Source organism: Enhydra lutris, unplaced genomic scaffold (assembly GCF_002288905.1).
Source record: "Enhydra lutris kenyoni isolate GAN:26980312 unplaced genomic scaffold, ASM228890v2 scaffoldscaffold33, whole genome shotgun sequence".
Taxonomy (NCBI): Eukaryota; Metazoa; Chordata; class Mammalia; order Carnivora; family Mustelidae; genus Enhydra; species Enhydra lutris.
This window is the reverse complement of record NW_019154117.1, coordinates 4,732,625-4,747,230: the sequence shown is the minus strand read 5'-3', so window position 1 is coordinate 4,747,230 and position 14,606 is coordinate 4,732,625. Positions and strand designations below refer to the sequence as shown.

Sequence of the window (14,606 nt, the reverse complement as noted above, 5' to 3'; positions counted from 1 at the left end):
ACGTTAAAAAGGTAACAAACTGGGGAAAATTTTCTCAGTAAATAGGACCAAGGCTTAAAAACTATTTTTCTATTTCATAAAGTATTTTATATAATTTTTTTTATAAACTGCATCTTAAGGAGACATATAAATTGCTAAGAAACACAAAGATTTCAAAAGGTAAATAGGTGATAGGGATCTCATAAGAGGAAATACAACTAACAAAAACAAGAGAAAATTTTTATTTAGTAACTCAGACAAAACACTAGTAACTCAAAACATTAAATACAAATTTTTTAGAAACCTACATATTTAAATGTAAAATAATCTTTTTTTTTAAGAATTAAAATATTTTTAAAGATTTAATCATTTTAGAGAGAGAGAGAACATAGGCAGTGCATGTGAGCTGAGGAAGGGAGAGAGAAAATCCTCAAGCAGACTCTCCACTGAACATGGAACCCAACATGGAGCTCAGTTCCAGGATCTTGGGATCATGACCTGAGCCACCCAGGTGCCCCAATATGTAAAAATATTCTTTTTTTTTTTTTTTTAATTACTGTGCTAGCAGAGGACTATCAAAATATGTTCTTACATGCTTCCAATAGTAGATATACGCAGAAGTGTGATAATACAGAATTTTGGTATGGAAGTTAACTATGGTATATTCCCACATACTATGCAGTCATTAAATATATTTAGAAAAATTTACACACTTGAGAACTTGACCATATTAAATGCCAAGTGAAGAAATGAGGCACACTAAATTATATATGTAATATGACCACAACAACTTTGCAAAAGAAAACAAATATTCTCTTAAAAAAAATAGAGTAGTATATATTTATAATAATTGCTCCTGAATGGTAGAACTGTAGTGATTTTTTTCATCTTCTTTCAACTCTTGAATTTTCCAGAATTTTTGATTTGCATACACTATATTCAGTGTGGTTTTTTTTTTTTTTTTTTTTTAGATTTTTTTATTTATTTATTTGACAGAGAGATCACAAGCAGGCAGAGAGGCAGGCAGAGAGAGAGGAGGAAGCAGGCTCCCCTAGAGAGCAGAGAGCCCGATGCAGGTCTCGATCCCAGGGCTCCGAGATCATGACCTGAGCCGAAGGCAGCGGCCCAACCCACTGAGCCACCCAGGTGCCCCTTCAGTGTGGTTTTTTAAAAAACATATTTGCAGGCACCTGGTGGCTCAGTGGGTTAAGCCTCTGCCTTCAGCTCAGGTCATAATCTCAGGGTCCTGGGATCAAGCCCCGCATCGGGCTCCCTGCTTAGCAGGGAGCCCGTTTTCCCCTTCTTTCTCTTCCTGCCTCTCTCCCTACTTGTGTTTTTTCTCTCTGTCAAATAAATAAAATCTTATAATAATAAAAATGTATTTGAAAAATATAACAAAAAGCCAAAATGTTTTTTAAAAATTGTGTTATGAAAATTGTTTAATACTTGTCAAAATTCTTGAGAAAACAGTTTGGGAAAAGCTAATGTAGGCCATGTAGAATGTAACTCTGAATGCTTTATCATAGATTTTAAAAAACTATCTAGATTTTCTTGATGCCATATGCCACTTGTTTTGGTAATCTAGTATTAGTTGAGGTGTAAGTTGAATTTTGGAAATCTTTTGTACTAATTTGATTTTTTTTCAATAAAAATCTTTAATGCAAAAACCCTTTCAATATATAAATTGTACTGTTTAAAATATTATGGACATTTTGATAGGATGTATTTATAAATTCTAAATTCAGTTTTGTGGATAATATATAATGTGTTTTTTTCGCTCTAAGTGATAATTTCGTGAGCCTTTTGAAGAACTGTTTTAATTAACGTCTTTAAGTACCTTGTACATTTTGAACTAGCATATTTGAACCCATTTTATTGCTCTATTCAGACATGTTCCTGAAAATGCTTAATTTATACTAGCATAGTATATACCGTAGTATAAATTATACTAGTATTCCATTTTTCAAGTCACTAACATGATTTCATAGGTTTACAGCGATTTGGAATGGTATTTTTAAACTCACTGTGTTGCAGAGAATATAAAAAGTTTCTACTTTCTGATTTTAAGACTGCAGAGGATGCCCCTTTACTAGTAGTAGTGCAGACAGTGCATGAGTTTTGCTGTGTTTGACGTATGTTGGACTAGAGAACTAAAGAAATGTATTTTTTTAAAATTTGGGCTTGATGATCACAGGTTTCAGTGTGTGGCTCAGTAAAATGTGTTTGGCCTTCATATGGCCTGAGTAGTGTGTTGCCTTATCCAAAGAGCTAGGCTTTGGCCTTATGTAGACCTGGGATTGAATGTCCACTCTTCTCTTCTCAGCCAGATAACTTCTGTCAAGTTATTTAATACCTCCAAAAGCAGTTTCCTCATCTGTAGAATGAGGTAGCAGTAGTAATTATTTCATAGGATTAAATGAGATCATGCATATTAAATGTTTAGATAACTGACTAGTATGTGGGAAAATTAATGGACAGCTGTTCATTATGCTGTTCTTAATGCTATTATTTTTTTTTTTTAAGATTTTATTTATTTATTTGACAGAGAGAGATCACAGTAGACAGAGGCAGGCAGAGAGAGAGAGAGAGAGGGAAGCAGGCTCCCTGCTGAGCAGAGAGCCCGATGCGGGACTCGATCCCAGGACCCTGGGATCATGACCTGAGCCGAAGGCAGTGGCTTAACCCACTGAGCCACCCAGGCGCCCCTTAATGCTATTATTAATATACTTTTTCCTTCACCAAATTTTTACTTCATTTCTAATATTTTAAGTGATTTTATATACATAAATATATAAGAAGTGATTTAATATGTAAATTATATATGTATAGTATATGGTAAGTGACTTATTTTTAATATTTACATATTAAAATATTTACACAATTTTTATTCACAATATTTTTAATATTTACATAATATTTAATATTTGACTTGATAATGTACTTCTTTCCCAGTTTAACTTCTAGTAACTGCTACATAAATCAAACAAAATACCTTATAGGGAAACAGTTTTGTAGCACAGGGAATTGGAATGAGCCTGTTGTGTATTTTAATGCTGGACTGCTATCTCGTTGGGTTACTTAGTCTGCTTAGTTTTTTAGTTTTTCTGTAGGACCTATTTATAAAATGGGAATAAAAATATTTTTTCTTCAGTTGTTTGGAGGATTGTAGGAGTACATGTTTTTTAAAACTTGGAAAGTGGTTCATACACGGGTTTGAGGCGAGTTTTAAAAAATGTTTAGTTTTGACAGTGTATCATTGTCATCTGTGCCATTGGAGCACGTAACGCAGTTCAGGACACTGTTCTGAGCACTTTTTCAGACTCCTTTCATCTTGGTAACACCCTGTGAGGTGATTAGGTACAAGTTCTGCGGCACAGCGGCCCACTCACTTAGCAGCAGTCGTTCACTAGCAAGTGGCATGGCGTGATTCAGACGTCAGTGCTGTTGCTGCCATGTGTATACTCTTACCCACCAATACTTTACTGCCTCAGCCCTATTTATGCCCATCTGGTCATCTGCTTCTTGGGGGTTTGGGGGGAGGAGTGAATTAACAACCAGAGAAATGATCTGGAATGGTTTACACGTAGCAGTTGTGAACAGTCGTGTACTTGAGGCCAGTAGTTAGTCCTCCTCTTCTCGATTGTAGAGACACTATTGTCTCTTGTTTCTCTTCTCTAAATTTTATGAGTTCATCACATGAGTTTTTCTGGAGTATCTCAGCTTCCCTGTATTATATGACAGGTTCTTAACCTTAGACTGCTTATCAGTTTCCAGTATGCTCCGCCTGAGAACAGGTCGGATGTCCTGTGATCTTTCCTAGTTTCCACATAGTGGTGTTTGCATCGTCCTTCCCGTTCATGTTGGGAGTCAGCCTTCAACAATGGTGGCAGTCTTATCAAATGACTGTTTATGCCTCAAAGGTCATTTACTCTTTGATTGATGTTTCATTTGTTTGATCTTTTTATACATTTCATTCTGCATAAAAATGTCCATTCGTGTTAGCTACACAGACCGTTGGACAGAGTTGTCCACTAAAGGTCCTTGGCCTATTCTTTCATACCTTGGAACTTGCATTGAAATTTGTGGAGGAAACTCTGCCAGGGATAAATCAGAAATAACTTGTGTATAGCATTAGGATGTGTTGATTTGTTTATATTTAAATATAAGTGTAGTAGTTCTTGAAACTGCGAGTCATATTTAATTTTATCATAATGAAAATAATTTCAACTAATATGTCATCATAATGTATACTTTAAGAGCAGCGACTTTTTTCTTTTATTCTGTCTTTCCGCTCTTACTGTCAACTTCTTTTGTCAGACACCAGCCTCACTAGTAAGAGGACAAAGCTCTTAAAAAAAAAAGTTATACTAAAATTCAGTACATTTAATTATCAAATATTAAATATATAGAGATTATTTCCGGGGGGGGGCGGCGAGAAACACCCAGAACAACTACCAACTCAAACCTTTTGGGGCACCTGGGTGGCTCAGTTGGTTAAACATCTGCCTTCAGCTCAGGTCATGATCCCAGGCTTCTAAGATGGAGTCCTGCATCGAGCTCCCTGCTCAGTGGGGAGTCTGCTTCTCCCTCCTCTCTGCCCCCAACCCTGCCCCCACCGCATGCGCTGCTTGCTCACTCTCTCAAATAAAATCTCCAAAAAAAAAAAAAACAAAACAAAACCCTGAAAAAACAAACTTAAACCTCTCATTTCCTTTTTCATACACCCAACATAGTTTATATTAGATTTTGAGACTTCTTACTAGCTGTTAATGAAATAGTGTCAGGTGGGCAGCAGGTAGAGGATAGCTCATTGAGGTTAACAGTTTCTAACCTCAACACAGCTTACCCTTTGAAAAATTCTGAAACATTTAAGGGGCAGAAACATTTACTGAAATTAATCACATTTAGAGGAGAAAAGGTCTGAAGTAGAGATGTGAAAGTTTCCCTCAACATTTGTTACTTCCTTTTTGCTAATAAATTTTTAGTGTTTTCTGGAAAATAAACTTTAACTGCTTTATTTCCCCTTAAGGCTCTATTGATTTAAAGTGTTATTTCTAACAATGTACCTTGTTATAAATTCCGTTTGTAAACTTGACAAGTACGTTAGTTATCCTAACATTTTTTATTCCCTTTGATCTATTCAAAATATTACATTGTATAATTTGATTTCAATATGCATACATTCTGTAAATATAGGTATGTATTACATATTTTGTGTCCATTAGCTTACATTATAATTACATGAGCACTTAATAGTAAGATAGTGAAGTTAATGTATAAATTCTGGGCACTGAAAGCTATTCCCCTGTTGACCACACTTCTAACACTGGTACCTGAATGCAAAGAATTATAGAAGTGTTAAAAATCTCTGGTCACATAGCTTTTATCAGACCGAAGGCTTTCTGAATGTGTGATAATGTAAACAAAAAAAATTTTTTTTTATATAAATATATAAAGGCCTGGATAGGACTGGAAGAGATTATGCTGAGTGAAATAAGTCAAGCAGAGAGAGTCAATTATATGGTTTCACTTACTTGTGGAGCATAAGAAATAACACGGAGGACATGGGGAGATGGAGAGGAGAAGTGAGTTGGGGGAAGTCTGAGCGGGAGCTGAACCACAAGAGACTGTGGACTCTGAGAAACAATCTGAGGGTTTTGAAGGGGCGGGTGGTGGGAGGTTGGGTTAGCCTGGTGGTGGGTGTTATGGAGGGCACGGTTTGCATGGAGCCCTGGGTGTGGTGCATAAACAATGAATTCTGGTACACTGAAAAGAAATTTAAAAAATTAAAAATTAAAAAAAAAAAGCCTAGTGATGAGGATACTCTCTCTTTCAAGAAAATTCTTTATCCATACATCTTTTCTTTTAAATTTTGAATTTTTTGATGCTCCAGAACTGTTGTAGATACTGGGAATATAACAGTGGGTAAAGGGGGAAAAAACAGATGACAAACCCTACTCATAGAGCTTGCGCTCTTCTAGTAGATGGTGATAAATAAGGAAAATACATTACAAATTTGACAAATATGACAAGTACATCATCACCTGATAACGTTTCTGTGGAGAAAAATAAAGTAGGAAAATGGATTATGACATTTAAAAAGATCTCAGACTAGGAAACAAAACATACCAGGGGAAAAACATTCTAGATTGGAGAGATTTAGTAGTTAAGAAAGTTAGTGACATTATTGTGAATACATTTAGGTTCTACCTAATAATTTACAGATTAAATTAGAAGTAGGGGGAGTGGCACCTGGGTTAAGCATCCAACTCTTGATTTCAGCTCAGGGTCACGATCTCAGCGTGGTGAAATCAGCCTTCCTGTCAGTCTCGGGGCTGGGTGTGGAGCCTGTTTAAGATGGTCTCTCCTGATTCCCCCCCCCCCCCCCCCCATGAACACACACACACACACACACACACACACACGCACACACGCTGTCTCTCTTCCTTTCTTTTTCTCTCTTTCAAAAATAAATAATAATACTAAAAGAAGTGGGAAACGTTTTACTAAGTGTAAAAATATGAAAAATTATATTCTTATTTTTAAGTAACTTAATCTTGGGAAAGCCTATGACCAGTTCCCTTTTTTGTAAGGAGTTTATTCTTCCTGCTCAGTAACCTCAGCAGCTGACTGTATCATGTCCCGTGTATTCTGCCTTCTGTATATTCTGCTTATTCAACCTTTTCTGTATCCCTCATGTCTGTATTTCTTCCCAGTCCCTAGCAACAGTACTTTACTTTGGGTTTTGTTTCTTTTCTCCTGGATTATTGTATATTGTCTTAAACATATTTTATGGTTTTCCCCTAAATGAATTTCTAATATAAAATTTAATTGCCATTTTCCTACATAAAAAATTTCTGTGGCTTTCCTTAGCTCTCAGGATCAGTCCTGTCACTTTCTTTTTTTTGAGTTTTATTTTACTCATCTGAAAAATAGAGTGAATGCCTTCTACTTCATAAAGATATTACAGCACCATAAATTACGGTACAGTACCTCCAGTAATGCGTTAGTGTTCCCCAGGGGTTTGTTCTGAGTTCCTTTTTACACAATCTTCCTGACTTTAATTATTCAGTATAATTAAAGAAGCAGATCCAGATCTGTTTCTTTAATTTAGTACTACTTTCTGGAGCTTCATGCTCACCTTTCCAGGACAGATCATTTTGATGGCCCTGCAGGCAGCCTCAGATTCACCGCATCTCAGCCTAACTCACCTTCTCCTCTCCGAGGAAGCCAAATATGCTGTTGCTTTTCTAACATTTTTTGTAGTTACCATGATCATTTCTGCAGTTGTAGGCGGTTGAAACCTTGGAATCTTTATTTCCTTACTTCTCATATTTGTTTGGTAATCAAATTGTATTGTATTGACTGATAGCTCTTCAGTGTCTCTAGAATTTGCCTCTCGCTGTTTCATTCTCCTTGTCTCAGCAGAGGCCCTAGTTCTCGCCTTTTAGAAAAGCTTATTTACTAATTTGTGCTCTTCTCTTAGTTTCTTTCTCCTACCTACAGAAATCCATCCTTTGCATTGATAGCAGATTTATTTTTCAAAACAGACTTGGTAATGTGGATTCTTGTGTCAGATACTCTTTTTAAAGGTCTGTACTAACTTTATTCTAAATCAGTTTAACATCTGTCTCTAATAATATAAAAACACTAACAACGTGCATCAGTACTTTCTGGAATGATAATGTTTTTGAAAGATCCTATGAGTAAACTTTTTTATTTCCATTTTTTTGATTGTGGTAAAACACACATAACATTTACCATCCCAGCCATTTTCTGAGTATAGAGTTATGCTTCATCTAAGTGGAATCATACAGTGTTTAACTTGTGACTGGCTTATATCATTCAGTATAATGTCCTCAAGGTTCATCTGTGTTGTAGCATATTTCAGAATTTCCTGCTTCTTAAGGCTGAATACTATTCCATTATATGTATATACAAGCACCTGTGGCACTTCACAGATACTGTGTTTGTACAGATTATGGGTTTGTGCACCCTGTGTTGAACACATCAATTAGTATCCTCTTTTCAGTAGCATTTGTACATTTCATGTCTCTTCACATGTTGGTAATTAGCAATATTTCAGGCTTTTTAATTATTACTATTTGTTATGGTGATGTGTGATCAGTGACCTTTGATGTTACTAATGTAATTATTTTGAGGTGCCGTGGACTGTGCTCATAAAAGATGGTGAATTCAAGTGATAAGTGCGGTGTGTGTTCTGTCTGCTCCACTGACCAGCCATTTCCCTGTCTTTCTCCCTGACCTCTTTATTCCCTGAGACACAGCAATATGGAAATCAGGTCAGTTAATAACCGCACAGTGGCCTGTAAGTGTTCAGCTGGAAGGAGAAGCTGCATGCCTCTCACTGTCAGCCACAGGCTAGACATGACTAAAGCTCCGTGAGGAAGCATGTTGAAAGCTGAGGCCTCTGATGCCGGTTAGCCGAGTTGTGAATCGAAGGAAAAGCTCACGAAGGAAATGAAAAGTGCTACCTCAGTGAACACACGGACGATAGGAAAGTGAAACAGCTTTATTGCTGATACAGAGAACGTTTAGTGGGTAAGAGGTCCGGCCAGCCACGCCATTCTCCTCAGCCAAAGCGGAAGGCCCTGACTCTCTTCAGTTCTGTGCAGCAGAGAGAGGGGAGGCAGCTGCAGGAGCGAAGCCTGACACGAGCAGAGATCCGGGCTTGAGGTTTCAGGAAGGAGGCCGCGTCCGTGGCACGACAGCGCAAGGCGAAGCAGCACGCGCGGCCGTGGGAGCTGCCGCAAGTGACCGGGAGATCCGGAAGATCCGGAAGATCCGGGAGATCGAGATCGTTCCCGAAGGCGGCTGCACTGACCAGCAGATTTTCAGGGTGGACGCGAGGGCTTCCCACGGGAAGAAGGTGCCATCGAGGACTTCCCCGGCTAGACAGGAGGAGTCCGTGCTGCCTTCGCAGCTTCCACGGACAGGCTGATCGTCTGGTCGGGGCCAGTGCGACGGGTGACTTTTAACGTGTAGCAGGTGCTGATTTATCATGTCTCCAATCCTAGGGCCCTTAGGAATTACGGCAAGTCTCCTCTGCCTGTGCTCTGTGAACGGAGCAGCAGAACCTGGAGGACAGGACATCTGTTCACAGCATGGCGTGCTGCATGTTTTAAGCCCATTGTTGAGACCCGCCTAAGGAAAAAAAGAAGAAAGATTCCTTTCACATTATCATCACTTACGGACTGTGCACCCGATCGCCCCAGAGCTCTGATGGAGTCGGACAGTGAGATTTACGTTGTTTTCATGTCTGCTAACAGCATCCGTTCTGCAGCCCATGGATCAAGGAGTCATTTCAACTGGAAATGAGTCTTTTTAATTTTTTTTAATTAATTATGTTTATTTTTTATTGGAGTATAACAGAGTGTTATACTAGTTTCAGGAGCGCAGGGGTGCAGTATAATGATTCAGCAGTGGTTACTCGGCGCCCATCGGGATAAGTGTGCGCTCGATCCCCTGGATCGCTCCGCCATCCCCCTCCCCTTCTGGCAACCACCTGTGCCTGCCCCTCTGGCAACCACCAGTTGGTTCTCTGTACCTTAAGAGTCTTTGTCTCTGTTTTTCTTTGTTTTATTTCTTACTCAAGTCTTCTTCCTTAAGGAGTACATTTCGCAGGACTCTACCTGCTGTTTGTAGTGATTCCTTGGATGGATCTGGGCAAGGTCAATTGAAAACCTTCTGGGAAAGATTCACTGTCCTAGACGCCCTGGAGAGCATTCATGATTCATGGGGAGCGATCAACATGTCAGCGTTATTAGGAATTTGGAAGAAGTAGATTCCAGTCTTCATGGATGACTTTGAGGGGTTCAGGATTTCAGAGGAAGAGGTCACTGCAGGAGTGGTGGACATAGCAAGAGAGCCAGAATCAGAAGTGGAGCCTGAGGATGGGATGGACTTGCTGTAGACTCCGGATACAGCTTGAATGGATGAAGAGTTGCTGCTGACGAATGAGCAGAGAAAGTGGTTTGTGGAGGTGGGATCTACTCCTGGTGAAGGTGCTGGGAAGACTGTTGAAATGACAACAAAGGGTTTAGAATGTTGCATCAGCTTAGTGGATAGAGCAGCAGGTGGGTTTGGGAGGTTTGTTTGACCCCACAATTGTGAAAGTTTTGTGGGTAAAAGCTATCAGACAGCATTGCAGGCTGCCCAGAAAGTTTCATGAAGGGAAGAGTCAGTCTATGCACCAAACTTCATTATTGTTTTAAGAAGTGGCCACAGCCACCCTGACCTTCAACAACCGCCACCCTGATCAGTCAGCAGCCATGACTGGCAAAAAGATCTTGAGTTGCAGAAAGCTTAGATGATAGCATTTTGTTAGCAATCAGGTATTTTTAAATTAAGGTACGTATGTTGTATTTTTAAACATAATGCTCTTGCATACCGAAAAATCAACAGAATGGTGTAAATATAACTTGTATATGTGCTGGAAGACCAAAAAATCATCTGAGTTGCTTTTTGCAAAATTTGCTTGTTATGGGTGTCTGGAACTGAAGCCGCACTGTCTCTGAGGAACGTCTGCAGTACATTGTGCTTACTTATTCCTCTGTGGATGGACATTCGGGTTCCTTCCATATTTTATCTGTTGTGGATAATGCTGCTATGAACAGGTGTGTTCACATGTCTTTGAGACCCAGATTTCAGTTTATTTGGGTTTATATCCCAGAGTAGAATTTCTGTATTATATAGTAATTCTATTTTTCATTTTTTGAGGAACTGCTGTAACATTTTTCTCAGTGTTGTATCTTTTCATATTCCCAACAGAGCACAAGGATTCTAATTCCTACACATCCTTGCCAACACTTTCTAAGTTTTTGTTTTTCGTTTTGATTTGTATTTCCCTAATGATTAGTGATATTGAGTTTTTCTCTTTGTTGAAGTCCTTAATGAGGCTGTTTGGTTTTTGTTTTTGTGGAGTTTTAAGAATTCTCTACATGTTTGGGATATTAAGTCCTTATAAATGTTTGTTGCAACCATAAGATACTCTTAATCTCACAAAACAAACTAAGGGTTGCCGGGGGTGGGGGGGGTGGGGGGAGGGTAGGGAGAGGGTGGTTGGGTTGTGGATATTGGGGAAGATAGGTACTATGGTGAGTGCTGTGAAGTGTGTAAACCTAGCGATTCACAGACCTGTAACCCAGGGGCTAATAATGCATTATCTGTTAATAAAAAATTAAAAAATTAAAAAAAAAATGTTTGTTGCTGTCCCGTTACCACAAAACAAAAGCCAAAGTCTGGCCTGGCGTTTAAAACCTAATTTTCCCCTACCTTTAGCACACTGAAAGCACAATTCCTGTGTAATGGCTGTGTTCATTTGCTGTTTACTTGGTGTGGCTCCCCAACTGTGTGGTTTACTTAACAGAGCACTTTGAGGTAGTTGAGAAGCTAAAGTCAAACATCTTACATATAAAGCTTTTCTCTCAACTCCCTTACTCTCCCTTGTACCCGAGAAATAACTGATTCCTCATATACAATCTCATAGCACTTAAAAAAAATTTACACTGATAATCCATGACTGTGTTCTTATGAAAACAAAGAAATAATGAAAAGTGAAATTTTGATCCTTATCTGCCTTTTTGGATTCCAATCCCAGTTTGCTGGGCAGTAAGCTTTGTATCTCTTGGGTAAATAAAAACCTTGGAGTAGAATTGCTGGGTCGTATCACATGCCTGATGATTTTAGATTGGTTGATGTAAACTGTGTGACATTATCGAGTGTCTGAGTTTTCTTTCTTTTCTTTAGGCAATGTTGAGATTATTTTGAATGGCAGTTAAGTTGTAGATCTCCTTGATCCTTTTGAGGCTTGTTTGTATGTTTTTAAGGTGGCTTCAGCCTTTACTCTAGTTTAGCTGAGCCTTTCTGAGCTGTCCATGGAATGTCCTAGTCCTTAAACAAGGTCTTTGGCCTCTGGATGGTCAGAACTGGAATGTCTCCCAACCCTGCATGAGCTTTGCAGCTGAAAACGCTGGTGGTTATTCATTGGCAGGCAGTGTGGGGTCTCACCATATATTTACACAGCTTTGTGTTCACAAAGACTTGAGGAGAACCTTTTTCTGGATCTTCTGCTGATGGTACTGTTTTCCATAAATGGCTGCTTCTACTTCCCTGAACATAACAAGACTGTCATGTTGTGTTTGGGTTCTCCTGCCCTATGTGGTCATCTGGAGAGTGGCTTCTATTAGAGAAGTTACTTTTGTTTTTGTTTTTCTTCACAGTCTTATGTTTCCTGTTATCCAGTGTCTCAGTATAGTTATTGTCTCTATTTTCTCCAATTTTCTTTATTGTTCCTGGAGGGCTACCTTTGTACTAGTTCCTCTATTACTATAATAAATAATAAAGTGGACACCTGCCCATAAATCAACTCGAACAGTTTTGTTTCTTTCATTGGAATGTGTTTTACCACATCTAGATACCATTATTTTATTTCATCCAGAAATACTTTGATTATTGATATTCTAGTAAAGAATTGTGTTGACTACAAATGGTAACACATGAGGTAGGAGTGTGAGGAAAGAAATCTTGTTGAGCCTTTCCATAACTATGATTGGAGAACCAAAGCTTCTTGGTCCCAGAATTCATCTAGGATTGCTGGAACTTACTAGATTAAGTGTAGCACATTCCAAAATCGTTTTAAGATTCAAAAAGCTGAGCTGCTAAGGGAGCAGATCTTAGAAGTTCTCATCACAAAGTGATAGATTATAATTATTGTGTTTTGTATCTTAAACTTACACAGATTCTATGTCAGTTATACCTCAATAAAATGAGGGGGAAAAGGATTTGAAAATCTGAGATGAGACTCCTCTTCATTGTCATTATCCAACACTTGTCGTATGTCTCCTGTTATTATTTGTACAGGGTGCTAGAGAGGTATAAGGTGCGAGCGAAGAGAGAACTATCTAGAGATAATGGCTATATACAGCAGCAAATGCCAAATGAATGAATGTCCCCCAAAGTGATAATAGCATTAAGGCAAAGTGCTAGGTTGTGAGGGGAAGTTTTGTACTTAGGATTTGAGCTATACTTGAAAGGAAAGATCAGACTTAGGTAGTTACATTGATAGGAGAAACACTGTGTAATTAGCTGTACTCTTAAAGTTCCTGTCCATCCCCTCCAACTCCCAAACCCATGAGGTTGTGTACCACACTGTTTTTTCTTTGGCTGGCACTGAAAGTATTTGAGAATATCCTGCGTAATAGAGTTTGTTGAAATAAATGCCTGTTGAGTTTCATTGTGTAGTGACAGTTTTTAGTATCACCTTATTTAGTCCTCCAAAACCTATTTGACATAAATCAAAGGCATTTTTTTCTTTTATGACTTCTCTGTAATTTTTGTGACAAATTTCTAAGTACAGTAGTTTGAGTTTTGAATTTTGTCAGTTTCATGGGAAGCTGCTTCCTCCTCAAGGCTGTGGGAAGTTTGATTAGTTGACCTACCCTATGGAAGCATTTCATTTTTTATTGCCCTTTGGAGGCCACCTGTTGACGTGAATGCCTTGCATTCATTAGAATGAAAGCTGGGAAACATAATTCACGAAAAATATATTAATTTCTCCTTTATTTTGAAGGATAATTTTTCTGGGTATAGAATTTTTGGTTGAGGTATGTCATCCCATTGCCTCTGGCTTTCTTGGTTTTTGATGAGAAACTGGCTTCTAATCTTACTGAGGATCTCTTGTTGTGTATGACTCACTTTTCTTGCTGCACAAGATTCTCTTTGTCTCTCGAGGTGCCTGGGTGGCTCAGTCGGTTAAGCATCTGCCTTTTGCTCAGGTCATGATCCCAGTGTCCTGGGATCGAGCCCCACATTGGACTCCTGCCCACTGGGGAGTCTGCTTCTCTCTGTCCCTCTCCCTGATCTTGCTCTCTCTCTCTCTGTCTCAAATAAATAAACAAAATCTTAAAAAAAAAAAAAAAAAAAGAAAAGAAAAAAAATAGTGCCTCACACCATACAAGGCACTGTTTCAGGTACTTCTTCTTAAAAAAAAAAAAAAAAAAAAATTCTCTGACAGAAGCCACTCTCCAGATGACCATGTAGGGCAGGAGAAACAAGTGGAATTTTCAAATTCTACTTGGAGTTTTCTGAACTTATTGGATGGTTAGATTTTTATCTTTGTGGGGTTTGTTTGTTTTGTTTGTTTTTCAACCATTATTTGTTCAGATATTCTTCCTGCTCCTTTCTTTTGCCTTGTGTTTGGGACTGACATTACATCTTTGTTGGTCTGGATTGTAGTGTCCCACAAGTCTCTTTAAACTGTGCTCATTTTTCTTCATTCTTTTTCTTCTCCTCAGATGACATCGTTAATAAAAATCACACACAAACAGTAATCAAGAACTATTAATTTGTTGAGTTTTACTGGACCACAGTCTTAACTATTAGTTATTTGATGTAGTATACTATATGATCGACATAGGCCATGTCCCTGTTACAGAGGATAAAACAGCATTGTGTACCAGTTTTGGTTCTTAAAGCATCTGCCTAGAAGTGGAGCAAGTAATTCCCCCTTGTGATTTAGGTCAAAGTCAATCACATGACCAAACAATTTTAAGTGGGCAGAAAAGCACAGTTCTCTCCGCCCAGGAGTGAAGAATGTATTATTTGTC

General features: G+C 38.5%; 1 protein-coding gene across 4 annotated transcripts in view; it reads left to right on the top strand.

The window, feature by feature from the left end:
• Nucleotides 1–14,606, top strand: part of LOC111153545 (RIC1 homolog, RAB6A GEF complex partner 1) — a 160,811-nt gene that overhangs the window by 74,374 nt on the left and 71,831 nt on the right. The window lies entirely within an intron of this gene.